We start from the raw sequence: 20838 nt of genomic DNA on the forward strand, positions 1-20838 counted from the left end.
CAGAATGATTAGATTCAAACTCTTGCAGGTACATATGTTTATGAGGGAAAATCTTTGTAAACAATTAACAGACAGACTGATCATAATTGTATTAAGGGAGAATTCATTATAATTACCCCAAAATGCTGAAACTTGTTCAGAGGAATTAGATCTGTTAGTAAGCTTGTGTTTTGGTTTGAGCTAAAGCAGAATCAGTTTTCTGACTTCAACTAAGTCTTGTCTGAGTAACTTCATTTTCTGAAAGTTAACAGCATGTTTTTCAGGCAGTGTTTCCTCTAGAAGTAGTAATGCTGGGCATTGGTGTGCAGAAAGGCCATTGCTTATACTTATTCCTGTAGAAACCAAGGCCATCCTCAAGCTGATCAAGTCGGAGAGGTGAAAAAGGTTGCATCTGCTGGGAGGGGTGGACAGAACAGGTGACCTCAAACTGGTCAACAGTGTTTCATCCTATATACACCACACTAATATAAAACTGAGAGATCACAAGGGTGAGAACCTCATCTGTCTGCTGCTGGCCCTGGATCCATGCTTTCATGAATCCAGTTCCTTACCCCGGGTCACTCCTAAATTCAGACCCTTTCCCTTGTGTCTGCTCTACAGCATTTTTGATGATATACAGTCATCAAGCGGTGGGGGTGCAATTTCATATAATTGTATATATTTTATTATTTTCTTATTATTTTTATTATGAAAATTATTTTGTTAAAGCTGTAGTTTTAGGTTTCCAACCCATAATTCTTTTCCTCTCATTTCCCCTTCCCCTTTCCTGGTGGGGGATGAAGGGTGGTGGAGGGTGTTGGATGCCCAGCTGCTACTCAGATTTTTCTGTACTTTCTGCTTTGCCTGAGTTAAATTCACCTTATCTGTGGCTAAGAAATGCCATGTGACATGCACCAATAGCTTTTTCAGATGCATTCTGCTTTAATTACCATGTGTCTAATAGTACCAGCCAGCTTGCGGTCTGCAGAAAAAATTAAACATCTCCATAAAGCTGTTTAAAAAATTATCCAAAACTGGACTAAATTTGAACCATGAATATATTAATGAAAATCTCAATCTGTTCGTGGACAGTTTGTGAGCAACAAAAAGCAGCATTAATTAATTACTTGCTTTGTGGTTTTCACTTGATAGTAGAGAATGTCACAGCATTTGACTCCCTAAATTCTGGTAGTAACACAGGGGAATTTGATTTTCAGTTTTCTCCTTAGTTTCTTCTACCTTTTGTTTGAGCATAGACTTTTCAACCTGTGTAGGTTATAAGGTAGAAAGCATCTTTGTTAGCTTGGGCAGTGTTCATGTTGGAAAAAAGCAGCCTAGCCAGTCAGTCAGAAGACACATTTCCCTGCTCCTTCTGGATGAAAAGAAAGCCTGGCTCTGAAGAATGCATCCTGCCCCTAATCCATTCTGAGCATGTCAAGCTAAAATATCTACAGATATCTGTGTTGGTGTATATGAGATAATACTCCTTTTCATTTTTTGGTGAAGGGCATTATTCCGGTAATGGCACCATTCCCAGTATCCCTGTGAGCTTGCCTGGGAGTAAAGCATAGCACCTAAATATAGGTCAGAAAAGGACATTGTTATAACTGGTGTCCTTAATAGAAACTGATATGTGCTGAATTTGCAAAAAGTCTGAGTTCAGTGTCATCCCTTTTCAGTATTTCCTGAACAATTGATTTATTTCACATTATTAATGAACTTTGCAGCAGTTCCACTTGTCAGGCCTACTCTGCAGGGGTCAATAATGAGAGGAAACCTGATGTTAGTGGATCCAGCTTAAGTGATTCTGTCATGCTAACGATTCAATATATCAGGACAAATGTCAGCTCCTTCCAATATGTTAATTCCTCTGATCCTATTTGCATAAACTACAGTCAATGAAATACAAGTTCCACCCTCCAGGATAGTTAATAGAGATTTGTAAAGGATTTTTAAAAAAATTTCTGAGTTTCCAGGAAGGCTGAAGAAAATGGGACCTCATTCCTGAGCTCCATGTGAAACATGGAAGGGAAGATGTATCAATAGTTGAAAACGAGATCTTCAAGGAGTAGGTTTAGCTACCCGATCAGGTGACAGCAGAGATGAGGACTGGACAACCACTGTATCTGATTCTGTAGGTCTTGGAAGGAATTGCTGTTAAACCAATTAAGCAGAGTGGGTCTACTTCTGGTCTCCTGTGCTCAGAGTAGAGGATTAACCCATCAGGTTAGCATACATGTAAGACTATATTTTGACAGCCTTTCTGGAAAAAAAGTTGCCTAATCCTATGTCCTAATAAAATGAAACTTGCCGGCCTCAGGTACCCTTGATAGGTTTGCACTAGCAAGCATTTAGAGTATGCATTTTTGGCTCTTGGACTTGTCCAAGATCTCAGTTGCTTAAGCTGAAATGCTTACCTGTGGCTCATTCTAGGTTCCTCAACATGGCTGAAATGAGGCTACTGAGATTTGCACCTGAGTTTATCACAAGGATGATCTTGTTTTCTCCTTATAGTGCTGTCTTTTGTGCACCAAATTTGCCTTTAGGAATGAAAAAAATAATTTATGAACCTTAGAATTAGAAAAAGATTTCCCTAGATATTTGTGGAATAGAAATTACTTGTTGTCATGCACTGTCTTGTGGCCCACATACTGCCTTCCTTAGTACCTGAAGATGCTAAAATGTCTATAGTAACAGTTGTTCCCACAAGAAATTTGAAGGCATGTATTTAAAACAAGGTTTCACTGGGGTTCTCTGTCACTACTTTGCTTCTGCCAACATAAAAGTAAAAATGAGGGGTTTTGTATGGCACTTCCTCTCTTCCCTGAATGTTTATGATGCTCCAGTGTTTAGCAACAGCAATAAAAGCATGCAACACTGATGGTTGTAAACACCATGAGGGGAAGCAGTCTTTCCCACAGAGCGTTAATGCTTCTCAGTACAAAAAAGATAAGTAGCTACTGCTTTGTTTTCTTCTACTTCCTCTGTGTATGAAATCACTGTGATAGATCTGCAGGAAGAGATTTAGTTGCAGATGGCAGAGGTCAGTGTATTGTGTATTCAATGTAGTCAATAATAAAGTCAGGACTTATGCTAACTGAATGTTAATAAGGAATCACAAGGACCTTGGAAAGTCATTATGTCTGGTCATTTGCCTCACAATGTTGCTCCAAACAGGCTCTGGAGGCCAATGCAAGGGGATTAAAAAAACAGTCTGGAGGAATGAAGGAAAGCAGAAAGGCTACAAATAGGAAGTTAGTGCAATGTGCAGCAGTCCATTGTACAGAGAATTTCAGGCCGTGATTGTTGCTTCAATATTGAGCCTCATGTTAGTCATCTTTTCTCCCTCTGAGATTGCTGTCCTGTTGGCCTAGGAGACCATGATGAAGCTACATGTTTTTCCTCTAAGAGCAGAAATCTAGAATATTTTCTACTGGTTATACAGTAGAAAACCCCACAAACTACATACACTTGTCAATATTACAGCTGAAATGGGCACAAAATAGGAGTGTGTTAATTCCTATAGATACTTGGGCAAAAATTTTCTTTGTTGGGATTTTCATATCTGAACAATTCAAGATTTGTCCTAGGAGCTCTATTTTTGGGTTGGCCTCAAAAGGAAAAACCTTTAGGTTATAACATGACTCTTTCCTTACTACAAGCCAACTATTTACTATCCTTTATGTTATGTCTTCATTACTTTGCTCCCCCATCTTGAAATGACCAAAACTGGAACAAAAACTTCAAACTCGAAGTTGAATCATTTAATCTTACCCAGACAAAGCTGTGTCTGGAAGAGTAATGTTACTGTACTTAGGGTAGGCACTTAGTGTTGCTCCTCACCTTTATTTCCTGAGGCTGCATTATCATTGCAGTCAGTGAGCACTCTGTGGATGTTGCTGCCCTGTGATGTATGGTTGCCCCATATCTTGCTGGTTGTGCAGCTGACAGCTCCAGCCTTTATCATTTCAGTAAGCAACGATCAGTTGCAATATACCCAATTCTACTATTTGGCTATGCACGATACCGTCTCTGTGCCACTGATCTGGCATCCAGTAGTTAATTTATTGCAAATACCTATAAAACACATGTAGAAGGGAGATGATTTTTTCAGATTTATGACAGACCTAGCTTAATACTCTTATTGTTTGCTGGCTGGATCTGAGGGCATTAATGCTTGTGCATTCACTATAATTTGGCCCAAGGGTAAGAGTTCAGTAGAGAAAACTGCTGTTTTTTCAGCAACATTCCAGTATATTTACAGTGGAGAGGACCAGCAAGGTGGTCAATATTGCATTGAATTCCATTACTGGATAAGTTTCAAACTGTTTCCATAGAGCATCTTAATTTCCAGTAGTAAGGAAGCTCAGCCTTTGTACTGAAAGTCAGTGTGGAACCTAAGGCTTCAGATGACTCAGGGTTGGGAAAATTGATACTTATTTGTAAATATGCTCTAGTCAATGAATCTATATCCTCAGTTCAGATTAAGCAGCTTGAATACTGGAAAAATGCAGCCTGGTGAGGGATTCTGCTAGGATTAATTCATTTTCCTTGTCATGTGAAATTGAGGTTTTGGCAGAAGTCATGGCTGCTGCCTTGTCCTCCTGGGCCACAAGTAACTTCCTTACTCAGCTTCTATGCAGAATTGAACTAAACATGACTCACTCAGAGTTTGCCCAACCCATCCTCAAGTAGATTTGAAACCAGGTAGTGATTTAGCTCATTATCCTGAGGGCAGCTTGAATGTTCAGCTTTTCCTCTTAATGCATTGGGTGTTTCTAGGTGGATCCACCATGTTGGATAGGTTTAAATCAGAAAATCTGTAAAACAGCTCCCAAGGACTCATCTTGTCAGTGCTCATCAGAGCAGATGCTAAATATAAATAACCTATGGACCAGTTTTTCTTTAACCTGTGCCCTCCACTTTAATCTTCACTTCAGTAATGCTGATCCATCAAAAGTTAGTCCTCAAATATCACATCCTTGTTATTTTGAAAAAGCTTTTGGGAAATGTCCTGCAGGCTGATCTATCATGGGAGTAAATTAATAAAAAATGAATGTGTTGTCCCTCAAAAAGTTGATGTTTACTGCTCTGCCACCATTTGTTAGTGCTCAGAGGAACACGTCCAGAGTATTCAAGTATTACAGAAGCTCAGTACTTTGGTTTATACTGGAGCCTTGATCCAGCAAAATGCTTAGTACCTTCAGCTTCCGTACGATTTCCTTGGAGGAGAGAGCATGCAGGCTCTGAGTTGAAAAAAGCTTGTGTTTCTGGTGACGTGGTCTTCATTAAATTTTTACACATCAATACTGTATTGTGTGTGAGGCCTGTGAAGGATGGAAATTTTAAGCAACATGTGCATAATTTTCTTGGTTTTTTTTTGCTTGCTGTTCCTTCATTTGTTAAAGAATGACAAAGTTCCGGAGTTCCGATATGTAAAATTACATGCATTTTTAACAAACTCAGAAACAGAGAGATTAACTGCCTCTTTCTGCTCAATACCAGGCTAAATGATACATGCCCGGTGATTAAATGAGAATGAAGTACAAGTTTTTATACTGCAATGAAGGTATAGAAAGTATATTTAGCTTTTGTCACACCCTAATAATTACGGAGCAAATATGACTGTTCTCTTTCATATACTTGTATCTCATAATAATAATATATTGGCATCTGGAAAACTTTTCAAGGAAGCTCTTACTCTTTATATTTGTTTCACCATGAGACTCTGGATGACAATATAGTTAACCTTCGGAGATGCCGGGTCCTGCACTTGGGGCACAACAACCCTACACAGTGCTACAGACTAGGGGAAGAGTGGCTAGAAAACTGCATGGAGGAGAAGGACCTGGGGGTCATGGTTGACAGCTGACTGAACATGAGACAGGTGGCCAAGAAGGCCAATGGCATCTTGGCTTGTATCAGAAACAATGTGACCAGCAGGTCCAGGGAGGTTATTCTCCCCCTATATTCTGCACTGTTGAGATCACACTTCAAATACTGTATTCAGTTCTGGGCCCCTCACCTCAAGAAGGATGTTGAGGCTCTGGAGCGTGTCCAGAGGAGAGCAACGAAGCTGGTGAAGGGTCTGGAGAACAAATCTTGCGAGGAGCAGCTTAGGGAGCTGGGTTTGTTTAGCCTTGAGAAGAGGAGGCTGAGGGGAGACCTTATTGTTCTCTACAACTACCTGAAAGGAGGTTGTAGAGAGGAGGGAGCTGGCCTCTTCTCCCAAGTCTCAGGGGCCAAGACAAGGGGGAATGGCCTAAAGCTGTACCAGGGGAGGTTCAGGTTGGACATCAGAAAACAATTTTTCACAGAAAGGGTCACTGGGCACTGGTAGAGGCTGCCCAGGGAGGTGGTTGAGTCACCATCCTTGGAGGTATTTAAAAGACGGGTGGATGAGATGCTCAGGGGCATGGTTTAGTGGCAGACAGGAATGGTTGGACTCGATGATCCTGGAGGTCTTTTCCAACCTAGTGATTCTGTGATTCTGTGAGCATTAAATCAGTATAGTTTCAGTACACTTAAATCAGTACAGATTTTTTTTAAGGATCTGATTTCCATGAAATGTTGTTCAAAACAAATATCAGGCTTTGCATCTACACTAACTTAATATTGAGACCCTCGTGTCATTTGAGTGATGGAGAATTCAAATAGCCCTATAAACATTATGTAAACATAACTAATGAAATCTGAGTCTTCACCATTTCTCAAGTAAACTCCTGTGGTCCAAGACTCCTTTTACTCCAGGAATTTTCCCGTTCTACCCAAATTGACCTGATCGTGTAAACCTTTTCCTATTCCGCCAGGAAAACTCCACTGCATTCAGACACTGCAGGATGTGGAGGCAACTACTGGACATCTCACTTGAGTCAAAAATTATGAGTCTTCCTTCTAAACCTTTATCTGTGGGAACTCTGTGATTGTATTCTCTTCCTAAAACATGGAAATTATCCAATACAAAGAATATATGTCAGTGACACACTTTCATGCTTTACTGGTTAACATTAATCTAACTGACTCAAATATCAATGCTCTTGCTCTACCAATTAGTAGAGTCTGTGGAACTTAAACTCTCTTCACGGGGTAAGGCTCTTTATGAAATGGAGATCTGAATTGTGGTAGACTTCACAAGGAAGCAAGCGCAGCCCCAAAAATGCTTCACAACTGTACCAAAGTAGCATGGTATTCATAAGCAGCAATTCGTGTATCGACACTGCCTGCACAAGACTGAAGAGCGTGTTTCAATTATAGTCCTTTTATAAACATTTGGAAAATGCTGCTACCTCATGCCTATTGATTTCCTTATTGAAATCAATATTCATATAATGAGATCTGACACATTTCTGATCTGTGTAAATGCAGTGAATTCTCAGGGAGCGGTAGCAGGGGAGAAAACTCTGGTAATGGAAATTTAAGTATCTGTCTCAAGCATGCTTGAGAGACAGATAGGGTCTTTTCTTATGCAACCACATAGCAATTTGCAATAAAATATATTGAAGTCCCATTTACTTTTCAAATCCTGAATGGTGTAAAAAATTAAATAAACCCCTAGACGATACAGTTGGTCACCTGCTGCTGCCAAAGTCAAAATTAAGACAGTGCATATAAAAGCCCAAGTCCACATTGCCCAAGCAGTACGAAGAGAATCTGAATGTAGGCTGCAAAGCTGTGCAAAGTAAACATACTAGCTGTTTAGTTCAGGAGGTTCTCATGTGTATACATATCAGGCTGTGGCTGTACCTTTTTCTACTATGGTCTCAAATAAAACACTACAGAGAGATCTGGAGTGTATGTTTGACAGTGTTACTGCTCTTCTGGATAGGTTTGTTCTGCACTGCTGTCTTCATCGGTGAGAACAGAAATAGTAGCTCCCACTCCCTTTGTAAAGCTGTGACAAATGAAAACTGTGAAAAGGAGTAAATTTTCACTAGTGGACTTCCTAATCCTTAGATTTTATGGTTGTTCAATACCTCTTCCTCCTCCTTTCTTGTCTTCAGGATCGATAGTTTTCTTAGGATTCATAGCGGGTTTTGATGTTCATTGTGTTAACTGCCAGTCTGACATGGCTACTCAATCAGCTACAAAGAATAATCGCTAAGGGGCAGTTGCAAATCAGAGAGCTAGATTAGAAAATACTCACTTTCTTTTTTCACTCAGCATACATTTTGGCAAACCAAACTGCTAAAGTAAGAATGTGGGCCTAAATGAAATCTCTGGAGGGACAAGTATGTGGTCCTTCACTAGTAAGGCACACCCATAAACCCTACATCAAGCTCAAGGTTGTGTTGTTGCTTTGTGGCTTCTCTTTTTAAGAGAATCCAACTCTCATTTAAGAACATGATATTGACAAAATCTACTGTTTTAAAAGAAGTGGTCCTTGGTCTCATTGCTAAGAATGTGAAGCTCATCAGTAGCATAAGTTTATCATGCTTCAATTTCTAGCCACTTGATTTTTTGGTTTTGATTAAAAGCTAAAATCCACCCAAACACCATATATTCACTTAGTAGGTGATGATATTTCTGCTTGTCCCGTTTTACCCCATGGCTTATTCCTCTTATTCCTAAATCACTTTTATATGTTGAAAAGTATAATTCCTACAATAGTTTTGGGAATATTTGCTGTCTGTTTTGAACTTAAACAGCTGAAAGTACCTGCAAGGAATAGAAAGATTGGAGTCTTGCATTATGCATCTGTGGCCTCCTCCTTTCCTGCTGTTTAGAGTATTTGTACTACCAAGATCTCCACTGGAGAAATATTTTCAAGTGCTTCTAACAGATAGCTTTTACTTAAGAAGTAGAAGGTAAGAATATCTTTACCTGTAGGGCAAATATAGATAGTCAGGTGAGTCAAGAACCATACGAAGGAACAAAATCAACATCTCCTTTAAAGCCTCATTCTTATGAGAAGTTACGGTGGGAATAACATTGTTGATTATCTCATGCAGTGGAATAACCATGTAGTAATAAGATATTCATGCCACTTTTAAGTGTATATAGACATATACACTTCTCAGACATTCATTGAGGGCGGGGCAATCATATGTTTCACTTTATCCTGATAGAAAGTAGTTGATTAGGTAAAGGTAAATTGGTTACTTTTCAGCCTTAGTTCTGAATGATTAGATACCAGTAGATGTAATGACTCTGTTTTGTGCTTTGTAGTAAGCAGTTTAAATTACGGTGTTGATGTTCTCAGTTACAACAGTCTAAGCTGTCTAGAAGTAGCTGAAGATGGAATGAAAATACTGAATGAAACCAAAGCTGATATTCATTTATTAAAGATTAATTGTAACAGCCCAACATAGCACCTGTCTTTAATAGGACAAGTTCACTGTTTAGCAGATGTAGGTAGTAAAACAGGTTTCCCACATGGGAAATGATTAGTGAGGACAGACTACAACAACTACAGGGGCTGATAGATGTGCAAGGTGGCCAGGCAAACAGTTGCATAACACTGACAAAAGGCAGCATGGCTGCAGAGATTGGATGAGGGTTGCTAAGGGGTTTTCCCATCAGGGATGGATCTTCTGTGGGTCTGGCTTAAATTTGCATCAGTGACCTTGTCAGCACATTCACTTCTTGTGCTGAAGCTGGAAAAATGCTTGAATTAACAGGGAGCTAGGATATCACAAGGTAAAATAGGTGGATACTGAAAATTTGAATAAAAAACCCAAATGGCTTTACAACAGCACAAAATGCACCCAGTACCTTGTATATCAAGTACATCTAGAATAAGGTGAGGAAAATGATTTCTGGATGGATGAAGATACAGAGGAAGTGAATTGATAGGATGGCTCTGGGCCAACCAAGGTGAGATGGCTGTAGAAAAGATAAATATTGCTCTAGCAATATAGATGTCTATTTGTGGAGGGATGAAGCAATACTATTGTGCCAAGCATTGGAGAGAGTTCATGTAGAATACATGTTACTGTTCAGACATAGTGCAAAAAGATGAACTCTCAGTGAATCAAATGCAAAAAAGAGACCTGGGAATAATTAAAGTACTGAACTGACTGTCATTCCAGAACTGAAAGAGCATGGCTTGCTTAGCTTAGCAGTATTCAGAAGTGATATCATTGCTTCCTATAAATCTGTTGGGAGAGTAAATTTCTGAAAGAGAGTCTACTGTCAGCACAAACTCTTGGATATAAACTGTGAACTAATTTCTGCTGGAAACCAGGAGACATATTTCTTTATGTCTATCCCAATTTCCTATTGGGATAATGAGGGCATTTCTCCTTTAAGCTCCTTGCAGCTCTTACCTATGTGTAGGATAGAGCTTGACTGGTGCATGACAGATGTGCATGGCAGGAGTGCCCAAACTGCTGGGTCTACACTCCATGGCCCGGCTGCATACTCAAAAGACATATGAAGAAAATATCCTAAATTATTAAACCGCTTCAGGACCTTTTAATGAGTGGTCAATTCTCTCCTTCCCAGCTCTTCAGATGAAGAAAAGTACCATCCTAATTGAAAAATTATTCTGGCTCAGAAAGCAGCCTTGAAAGCAGTTACAAAAACACGGACATCACATGGAAGGAAGTGGAGAGCTGGTGATAATTAATATAAATCAGAAAATAAAAATGGTAGGAAGTTGGCATAGAAGCAAAAAGACTCAATGAGAAATGTGTGGCTGGCATAGTTAAGGTTAGTAAACATCTTTTTAATTGTGTTAGGAATGAAAGGTATCTCAGGATTAGTATTGGTCTGTTGCTGGAAGGAGAATAAAAATGCAGTTAAGAAAGCAGAGCTTATCAAGCAAAATACCTATTCTGTATTTGCAGTAAAGGTCAAATGGTTATCATGGGATGTTCATCTGGTTTTCTGCAGTGTAAGGGCTGTCAAGCAGCAGCATCAAGATGGATGCTTCTTAAGGGATGGGGTATCTAAGCTCTGCTAATTTGCTTTCCAAGAACTGTACAAGAATTGACTGAGAACTTGTTTGATAGTAATATTGAAATGCATACTTTAATTATGGTGAGACTTGTGCTTGGTATTTGCGTGAGAATTTGAATGGAGAAACTAGGATGATGCGAAGTTAAGGCAGCACTTGGTATTGCTTGAAACACTGGTAAGATTAAATCTCAGAAGGTATTTCTAAGCAGTGAGTGAGTTGCCAGCAGGATCCATTGGGGCTGATTATTTTCTCTGAAGTGTTTAACGCTACTGGTCACCTGGCAGGAAGGACAACCATGGCAGGTAAAATTTTCATCGGGGAACAGAAACGGAGACTTGGATCACAGGGGAGAAAGTTACTATATGGAACTGAACACAGGGAGAAAATATCTCTGGGGGCAATTTAATGAACCTGATTTGGATTTTTTTTTCACTGATGCTGTTCAAAATCAAAATGTTTCCCTCAAGCATGCTTCAGACAGCAGTCATGTCTATTACCTTTGTGGAACATATAAATAACTCTGAAATCATCTGATGTGGGTTCTGCTCATCTGTCATGTGTATCCTCTCCAGATGCTTGAATAACCTGTGTTGGCTGAGAAATAAACTGCAAGGGTTGACGTTGACCTACTGTTAACACAGTAGCTAGAGGAGGGGCAGGTGTCCAAGCTGTTCCTTTGCATAACTATTAATGCTATAGGTTGTAAGGAAAAATGGCTTTAAAAATCTTTTATGATGGTACTAGTTAGCAGGAGGAAACAGTTTACTAAAGTGACAAAGACAAGGTGATTTCTGACCTATTAATGTCACTTGGTGAGTAGCAAATGTTGAAAGTCATGAATTCTTTCAATGTAATTGGGCTGTTTGTCTGACCTGGCTGTATATAGTACTACAAAATCATTTTTTGGTGTCATAGAAGGCAATTGATTGTGGAGAGTTGACCTTGGCTGGACTCCAGGTGTTCACTAAGCTGCTCTATCACTTCCCTTCTCATCAGAATGGGGTAGGGTTGTGTGTGTGGAGAAAATAGATGGCAAAAACTTTGTGTGTCAGGATAAAGGCAGTTTAATAAAGCGGAAGCAGAGGCCATGTGTGGGAGCAAAGGAAAACAAAATATTTATTCTATACTATTCTCTGCTCATCAGTAGGAGGTGTCCAGACACTTCCCAGGAAGGAGGCCTTCAGTATGTGTAGCAGTAGCTCTGAAAGATCATCATAATAGTCAGTGCTCCATCCTCCTGTCTCTTAGCTTTTATTGCTGAGCAGATGTCACATGGTATGGAATATAACATGTACTGGTGAGGGGGGAATGTTGGAGAGAACGCCTTGATTCTATACCAGCACCGCTCAGCAGCAGCCAAAGCACTGTTGTATTATCAACACCGTTCTAGCTACCAATACAAAACACAGCACTGCTAGGGTTGCTCTGGGGAAAGTTAACAATACACTGTTATAATGTGTCTCAGTCTGAAACTGGACAGGAGCTGAGCTAGCTGGTTTCCAGTCAGTTTCTGCGGAACTAATGGGATCAAAAAGCAATTCCAAAAGCTAAGTTTAGTAAGTATAAATTCTGCTTCTCAAGTGGGGGGAGGGGAATAATCCATGGTTGATGACCTGGAAAAAAAATGAAAATCACCAGGGGACTAGTGATCTGGTGAAAATGAGTATCTTTTATATAGAAGGCAGTTAACTGAGATACCTGGCATGGCCTGTCTTCTTGAATGATATTCTTATAGTAGAAGGACTGCTTTTCCATGAAGTTGACTTAAACTGCTGCTTTTGAGCCAGGTCAGTGGTACTGGACATATACACTCAGACATATGACATTGATGATTGTTGTGACGATAATCAGGGTCAATGCTACACAAAGCTAGTGATAAATTTGCACCCCAATGGTTGTCATTCTACCCTTCCTTTCTTGATATTTTTTGGCTTATGTTAGTGGCTAATACGTTCTTGCCTGACTTGTAAAGTTCTGGGTTGCTGTTTTAGTTTTCTGCTTTTTTTTTTTTCTCCTTGAACAAGGTTTGTTGCAGAGCAACACCTTTGTTATTCTCCTTACAACAAGGCTGTGTACAGCTTGCAGGGACCTATCCCCTGCAGCAACCCAGGAAACGGGGCCATGCAGCTGGAGTAAAGCTTTGCATGGGGACTAATTAACAAGCCAGCAAAATACATCTTGTTTTTAAAAAGCAGCAAATGCTAAACATGGGGTCAATCATTTAATTTCAGAAATTAAGGCACAAAACTTACCAAAATGCCCTTAGGTATTTTTGAACAGCTCATGAATGTAGGTAAAGGTGTTTTAATCCCAGAATCCATTTAAAAGGGCTTAAATCCATACATATGTACAAATGATGAATTAAGTGGATCAATTTTGCCTTATGTGTATTCATCACCATACTGTTCATTAGCTGAACAAAGAAAATAGCTTCAAGATTTTAGATCAAGAGTCTATCAAGGTTTGGCAAGCTGAGCAACTTATGCAGAAGCCTGGCCTCGTGGGACATGAATGCTCTGGAGTGACCTTGAAAGTGTGATTTTGCAGGACTGAATGGGCAGAAGCGTCATGGCTATAAGGCTGTGTGAGTAGGTGGAGGGGCTTGAGCTTGTTAGCTGAACTGTGAAATCAGAAAATTCTCTGGGGTTGACCTCAGCGTACAAATGCTCTTACTGAAACAGAATATCAAAACACAGTGAACTGTGGGAAGTGTTAAATATTGCCTACAACCCTGAAATATTTCATTATGGTTAAGTTTAAATGTTAATGTTTTTGAAGCAAAACGTTGTTTCAGCATGGAAAATGAATGATTTGAAAACCTTTTCTTTAATTGTTTTCAAGAAGAGAGAAACCTCCATCAAAACTGCATATACTTCTGAAAACACTTTGCAAATATTAAGTTTTATATAGCTTTGACATATAATAGGTGTTTTTAAAGGCATTTCTACACATAAGTTAACAGCCTGCTTCAGGAAAACAAGGTGAAAACTTCATTATACTTGAATGCCTTCTAGTGAAGGACCAGCATCTAGCTCTTGCAGAGAATGCCCAGCTTTTTCATGAGCACCTACCTACAGCTGTAGGATAGCAGGTGGGGCTTAGGAACCTCTTACTCACAAGCCCTGGTCCTCATGGGGGAATTCAACCACCCCAATATCTATTGGAGGAACAATATAGCAGGATATAAGCAGTCCAGAAGATTCTTGGAATGTGTCGATTATAACTTCTTTCTCTAAAGGAGAGGTGCTATGCTGGACCTTGTTTTCATTAACAATGCAGGGCTAGTGTGGAATGTGAAGCTCAAGGGAAGCTTTGGCTGCGGTGACTGTGAAATGGTGAAGTTCAAGATCCTTAGGGCAGTAAGAAAGGTGCACAGCAAACTTGCTACCTTGAACTTCAGGAGAGAATTTGGCCTCTTCAGGGACCTGCTTAGTAGCGTACCATGGGATAAAGCCCTGAGGGGGAGAGGGGGCCAAGAAAGCTGGTTAATATTCAAGCATCCTCTCCTCAGGAGCAATGCATCTCAACAAAGAGAAAGTCAGGCAAAACCTCCAGGACACCTGTGTGGATGAGCAAGAATCTCCTGGACAAACTTAAACTCTTAAGAGGAAGCTAACAGAGGGTGGAAGCAAGGGCAGGTAGCCTGGGAAGAATACAGAGAAATTGTCCAAGCAGCCGTGGATCATGTTAGGAAAGCTAATGCCCAGATAGAACTAAATCTGGCTAAGGGTATCAAGGACAGCACGTAAAGATTCCATAGGTATGTCAGTGATGAAAGGAATGCTAGGGAGAAGGTGGGTTCTCTCTGGAAGAAGGAAAGAAGCGGAAGACTTGGTTACCCAGGATATGGAGAAGACTGACACACTCAATGACTTTTTTGCTTCAGTCTTCACTGGTAGAGTCTCAAGCCACACTGCCCAGGTTGCAGAAGGCAAAGGGAGGGACTGGGATATCGAAGAAACCCCCACTGTAGGAGAGGATCTAGTTTGAGACCATCTAGAGAACCTGAAGGTGCACAGGTCCATGGGACCTGACAAGACGGGTCCTGAGAGAACTGGTGGATGACGTTGCTATGTCACTGTCCATGATATTTGAGAAGCCATTAGCTGTCCAGTGAAGTTTCCACTGACAGGAAAAGGGGAAACATAACTCCTATTTTTAAAAAAGGAGAAAAGGAAAACCTGGGGAACAGCAGGCTGGTCAGTCTCACCTCTGTGCCTGGCAAGATCATGGAGCAGATCGTCCTGGAAACTCTGCTGAGGCACATGGAAAATAAGGATGTGATTTCACAGAATCACAGAATCACAGAATCACAAGGTTGGAAAGGACCCATTGGATCATCGAGTCCAACCGTTCCTAACACTCCCTAAACCATGTCCCTAAGTACTTCATCCACCCGTTCCTTAAACACCTCCAGGGAAGGCGACTCGACCACCTCCCTGGGCAGCCTGTTCCAGTACCCAATGACTCTTACTGTGAAGAATTTTTTTCTGATATCCAACCTGAACCTCCCCTGACGGAGCTTCAGGCCATTCCCTCTAGTCCTGTCCCCTGTCACTTGGGAGAAGAGGCCAGCTCCCTCCTCTCCACAACCTCCTTTCAGGTAGTTGTAGAGAGTAATAAGGTCTCCCCTCAGCCTCCTCTTCTCAAGGCTAAACAACCCCAGCTCTCTCAGCCGCTCCTCGTAAGACTTGTTCTCCAGCCCCCTCACCAGCTTCGTTGCTCTTCTCTGGACACGCTCCAGAGCCTCAACATCCTTCTTGTGGTGAGGGGCCCAGAACTGAACACAGTACTCGAGGTGCGGTCTCACCAGTGCCGAGTACAGAGGGAGAATAACCTCCCTGGACCTGCTGGTGACCCCATTTCTGATCCAAGCCAAGATGCCATTGGCCTTCTTGGCCACCTGGGCACACTGCTGGCTCATGTTCAGTCGGCTGTCAACCAGCACCCCCAGGTCCTTCTCTTCTGTGCAGCTCTCCAGCCATTCTTCCCCCAGTCTGTAGCGCTGCATAGGGTTGTTGTGCCCCAAGTGCAGGACCCGGCATTTGGTCTTGTTAAACCTCATCCCATTGGTCTCGGCCCAGCAGTCCAGCCTGTTCAGATCCCTTTGCAGAGCCTCCCTACCCTCCAGCAGGTCGACACTTCCTCCCAGCTTAGTGTCATCTGCAAACTTGCTGAGGGTGCACTCAATGCCTTCATCCAGGTCATTGATAAAGACATTGAACAGAGCTGGACCCAGTACTGAGCCCTGAGGAACTCCACTTGTGACTGGCCTCCAGCTGGAGTTAACTCCATTGACCACCACTCTCTGGGCCCGGCCATCCAACCAGTTTTCAACCCAGGAGAGTGTGCGCCTGTCCAGGCCAGAGGCTGACAGTTTCTGCAGCAGAATGCTGTGAGAAACTGTGTCAAAGGCTTTACTGAAGTCCAAGAAGACTACATCCACAGCCTTTCCCCCATCCAGTAGTTGAGTGATTTTGTCATAGAAGGTGATCAGGTTAGTTTGGCAAGATCTGCCTTTTGTAAACCCATGTTGACTGGGCCTGATCACCCGGTTCTCTTGCGTGTGCTTCATGATAGCACTCAAGATTACCTGTTCCATGACTTTCCCTGGCACTGAGGTGAGACTGACAGGCCTGTAGTTCCCCGGATCCTCTCTGCAACCCTTCTTGTATATGGGCACAACATCAGCCAGCCTCCAGTCTAGTGGAACTTCCCCAGTCAGCCAGGACCTCTGGAAGATGATGGATAGGGGTTTGGAAAGGACATCCGCCAGTTCCTTCAATACTCTTGGGTGGATCCCATCCGGCCCCATAGACTTGTGGACGTCTAGCTGGGCAAGCAAGTCTCTAACCGCCTCCTCTTGGATCACGGGAGCCTCAATCTGCCCCTCTAACTCTTGGATTTGTAAACAGAAGGAACAACTTTCTTTGCTATTAAAGACTGAGGCGAAGAAGGCATTAAGTACCTCAGCCTTGTCCTTATCCCCTGTCACTGTTATTCCTTCTGCATCCACTAGAGACTGGATATTCTCCCTCGTCCTCCTTTTCCTGTTAATGTACTTGTAGAAAGACTTTTTGTTGTCTTTCACAGACTTAGCGAGTTTTAATTCTAGTTGGGCCTTGGCTCTCCTGATTTTTTCCCTGCACGATCTCACTTCGTCCCTGTAGTCCACCCAAGATGCCTGTCCTTTCCTCCAGAGCACATAGAGCTTCTTTTTCTTATTGACGCATCTTGAGATCACCCTGCTCCACCAAGCTGGCTTTTCCCCCCGCCGGCTCCTTTTCCGGAACACAGGGATGGCCTGCTCTTGAGCTGCTAGGATTTCATTTTTCAAGAGCGCCCAACCCTCATGGGCTCCCTTGCCCTGAAGGACTGTTTCCCACGGGACTTTGTGTTTTATTCAGATCTGAAATGTGGAGAGGTTTTAGGGGAACTTTTACATCATATGCAGCTGAAAAAGGCTGCTTAACTCTAAGGCATCTTTCTTGCTGAAGGTCATCTGATGCTGCCTAGACTGAGATATGGAGCGGAAACTCTTTGCCAGTGCTTGAGAAATTTAATTTTAATATGAATTGGCATGAAGTTTGGAAAACTTTCCTGGTACCCTGAAGGTTATTTTCAGGACTAAACATTGGAAGTAGGCATAGGTAGCTGAAAGTAGTCTATCAAGGTAACAGAAGACTTTTCTGTGAAACTGGTGGATAAGCTTGGAAAAAATGCTATTCTTAATTGTTCCAATGAAGCACTGCTACCAGGGGGCATTCGACTTGACCCACTAACATCTATACTCTGTAGCTATATTGTAACTCAACCAATGTCTCTCCATTTCATTGTGTAATTCATCCCACCATCATCACAAGTCTGAACTACACCAGTAACCTTAGCTCCCCATATGCTGAATTGGCGATAAAATCAAAGTGGGGGGAGAAATATTTTTTACAAAGAACAGACATTACTCCCTTTTGACAAGAGACAAATGTTTCATTCAAATGCTGCATTTCGCATATTGGAAACAGTAATGAATTCTTGTGCACCTTTCTCCCTAGTTCACAATGTCAGCCCCAGGCGTAGAGACACTTCAGGCTTTTCTTACAAAATTAAATTTAATGTTACACCCTCCAGTGGAATGATGCATAAATCAAGTGTTTGATTTGCATGGACTCTGGTGAATAGCCCCATTCTCTGCAAATATAAACCCCGTCTTGAATATTATGTCAGGGAGAGGAACAAAGCAATCTAGGGTTTCCAATGAGACTCTGGTATCAAGTATAATTCAGGCTGGTATTATGGTGCTCTCCATGTCAAAACTGTTATTAAAATTCTTAGGTTTTGCCTCCTTTTCTTCATCTCAAAAGAAAATGTTTTTTCTGACCTTCTCGTATTTTGGCAAACCAGTATACACCAGTGCTATTTATATGCCACCTGTGAGAAGCTGAGATCGAATTGCTGGAGGATTTTAGTTTTCTCTTAGAGAAGCAGTGAGACTAGCAGGAGAGAAGGGCAAAGCAACGATGATTGTGGAATAAAAATGCAAATGGAAAGGAAAAGATTATGTAGCTTTGCAACCTTTTTGAAAATAAGCTTTCTTCCATGTGAGTGTTCAGGGCCTGGACCAGGGCAGCAAAGTTAAGGGACTAGAAGGCAATAAATATATTCTGCTTCAACATGCATATACATTTGTGTTCAACACAATACAGACCTTTCTGCTGGGCTTTTCCGTGGAGTCAGGCTGTTAGCCTGACTTGAGAACATCCATCTGTAATAAATTCGTGGGAGTCAGGCTGACATCCTAACTTCTTCATAGTGGTGGTAGTTGTTCTAGTCCAGTGAATTGTAAATACTCTTCCTCGCAAACTCTTCTGAAATTTTGATCACTTTGTGAGTCTGAAGTTTGTCAATGAGATGCTGAGTTTCTATCTAACCAATGAAGTCTTTCCACAGCACTTGTGTATTCGGTTGGGGTTTTTTTGTGTGCCTAAGCCAGGGTCTCATACATTCACCTTCCCCTTGCCCCATCAGCTTCAGTTCAGGTGGTTAGGAGCTCATCCCTTTTTCTCAGCAGATGCAGCCTAGGGGTACAGGAATTAATTGCATGGGTACTGGTTTGTACTTGCCAAGGATTTGCCTCCTAGACTTGCAGGCCCCTTAGTTATGATAACGAGAGAGCAAGAAACAACTGTTAAGATAAAAAAGAAAATCTATTATTCCATGGGTGATCTATTTTCAATCTCAGTTCCAACTGATTTGATGCCCTTCACTCCAAACTGTGGGTTACATAATAAGCAGCAGCACGTGTCATAACCTATTAAACCTGGTTTCTTTTTGATTCAGAAATTAGGCTTTCTTGCATTTACTTACTATGCAGTAGTCTTACCTTGGACAAAACCCTATTACTGTGTTAATACTGGATTAGTAATATATCTTCTGTTTTAAAAGTAGGCATAAAATTTTTAGCAACTTAATCTTTAGTTTAATTTTACCTTCATTTCCAAACAAGCAGCATTGAGTTTTCTTGAATCAAGTACAAACTACTAAGAAATCAAACCTGAACATTTTCCAACTGTTCCTCACTAAAGGAGATCACCTGCTGAATCTGCTTCTTGACAATAATCAAGACCTGATTGTGTCTATGGTAGTCAATGGCAGTATTGGCTTTAGTGACATGAATTGGTAGAGTTTAAGATCCAAAAGTGGGTGAGGTAGACTAACAGCTGGATGAAAATCTGATTGCAAGAGAGTAAGCTTTGACTTTCCAAAGATCCAGTTGGCAGCATCCCATGGGATGCTGCTTTCTAGGGCAAATGAGTCTTAGAAAAACTATCTGACCCTCAAGGGCGATCTTCTCAAAGGATAGTAAACTTTGATCCTGGTTTCAAGAAAACTGGGAGCTAAGGGAGGTGGCCAGCCAGATGGATGAAATGGGTAAATCCTGTCTGAGCTGAAATTTAAAAAACCTGTGGGAGGTAAAAGTAGGGAGGAGCTACTGAAATGGGTAGAAGCATCATCCATAACATTGGAAATGGATAGTTTGGCTCAAATTATAATTACAATAAAATTGTATAAACAAGTTTCCAGGAAGGGGTGGGCTAGGATGTGCCTGTGGGTGCTAATGGACCTGGTTAGTGTCACTGCACTTCCTGTTTAGAATGTTGGAAAGATTACGGTGATTAAGGGAGGCCTCTGATGGTGGAAAAAGCAAATGCTCATTTTAAAGAGGGAAAAAGAAAGAAAGGACTAGGGTCTAGCTAATTACAGGCTTCTCAGCTTTATGTTGAGTCAAAATTGGGGTTTTTTGTGCATCCCATGACTTAAAGGTCCTTGTGACTGCTAAAAACTTTGCTAAGTTCGTATTATAACTTACCCTATTCATCTTTGTGTGCAGGTTTTATAACTTGATCTTAGGAGTCTGTATATCTTGACTTAAAACACATCTTGACGCTTTTTTCTGTTTATCTGTGAAAAATACCTTCTTCACCTTCCTGTATCTCTCTCTTGTTATATGATTTCTAAGCAGTACTCATTATTCTCTTAAGACCTGTACTGCTAAAGGAAGGTGCTATGAAATGACTGTGATAATATGCATGTTACCTGTTATTCAGCATGGATGTAATATTTTAGGCAGAGGAAATGCAGCTGATGATAACTTGTTAGGGAAAGATTGGGATTTCTGATGCTAACTGGGAAGATAAAGCAGTCCTTCCTTGCTTGTAGACCAGCTAGGATTCAGAGATGTCTGAATGTGAGTACAGTCACTGTGGGTGTTAGTAACATGAGAGATTTATGGAGAATTAAAGGCAGCAAAGTAAAATGTCTTCCCTGGACAAGTCAACATCAAGATCTGGGTGCTAAACTCTGTGGTTAGAATTGGCTCTGGAAACCTTGGGCATTCAAGTTCCTCCAAGCCTTATATGTCTCATGTGATACATCTCATGTGTTTAGAATACCCTTTTATTGTA

This window comes from Cuculus canorus, chromosome 4 (genome assembly GCF_017976375.1).
Source record: "Cuculus canorus isolate bCucCan1 chromosome 4, bCucCan1.pri, whole genome shotgun sequence".
Lineage (NCBI taxonomy): Eukaryota > Metazoa > Chordata > Aves > Cuculiformes > Cuculidae > Cuculus > Cuculus canorus.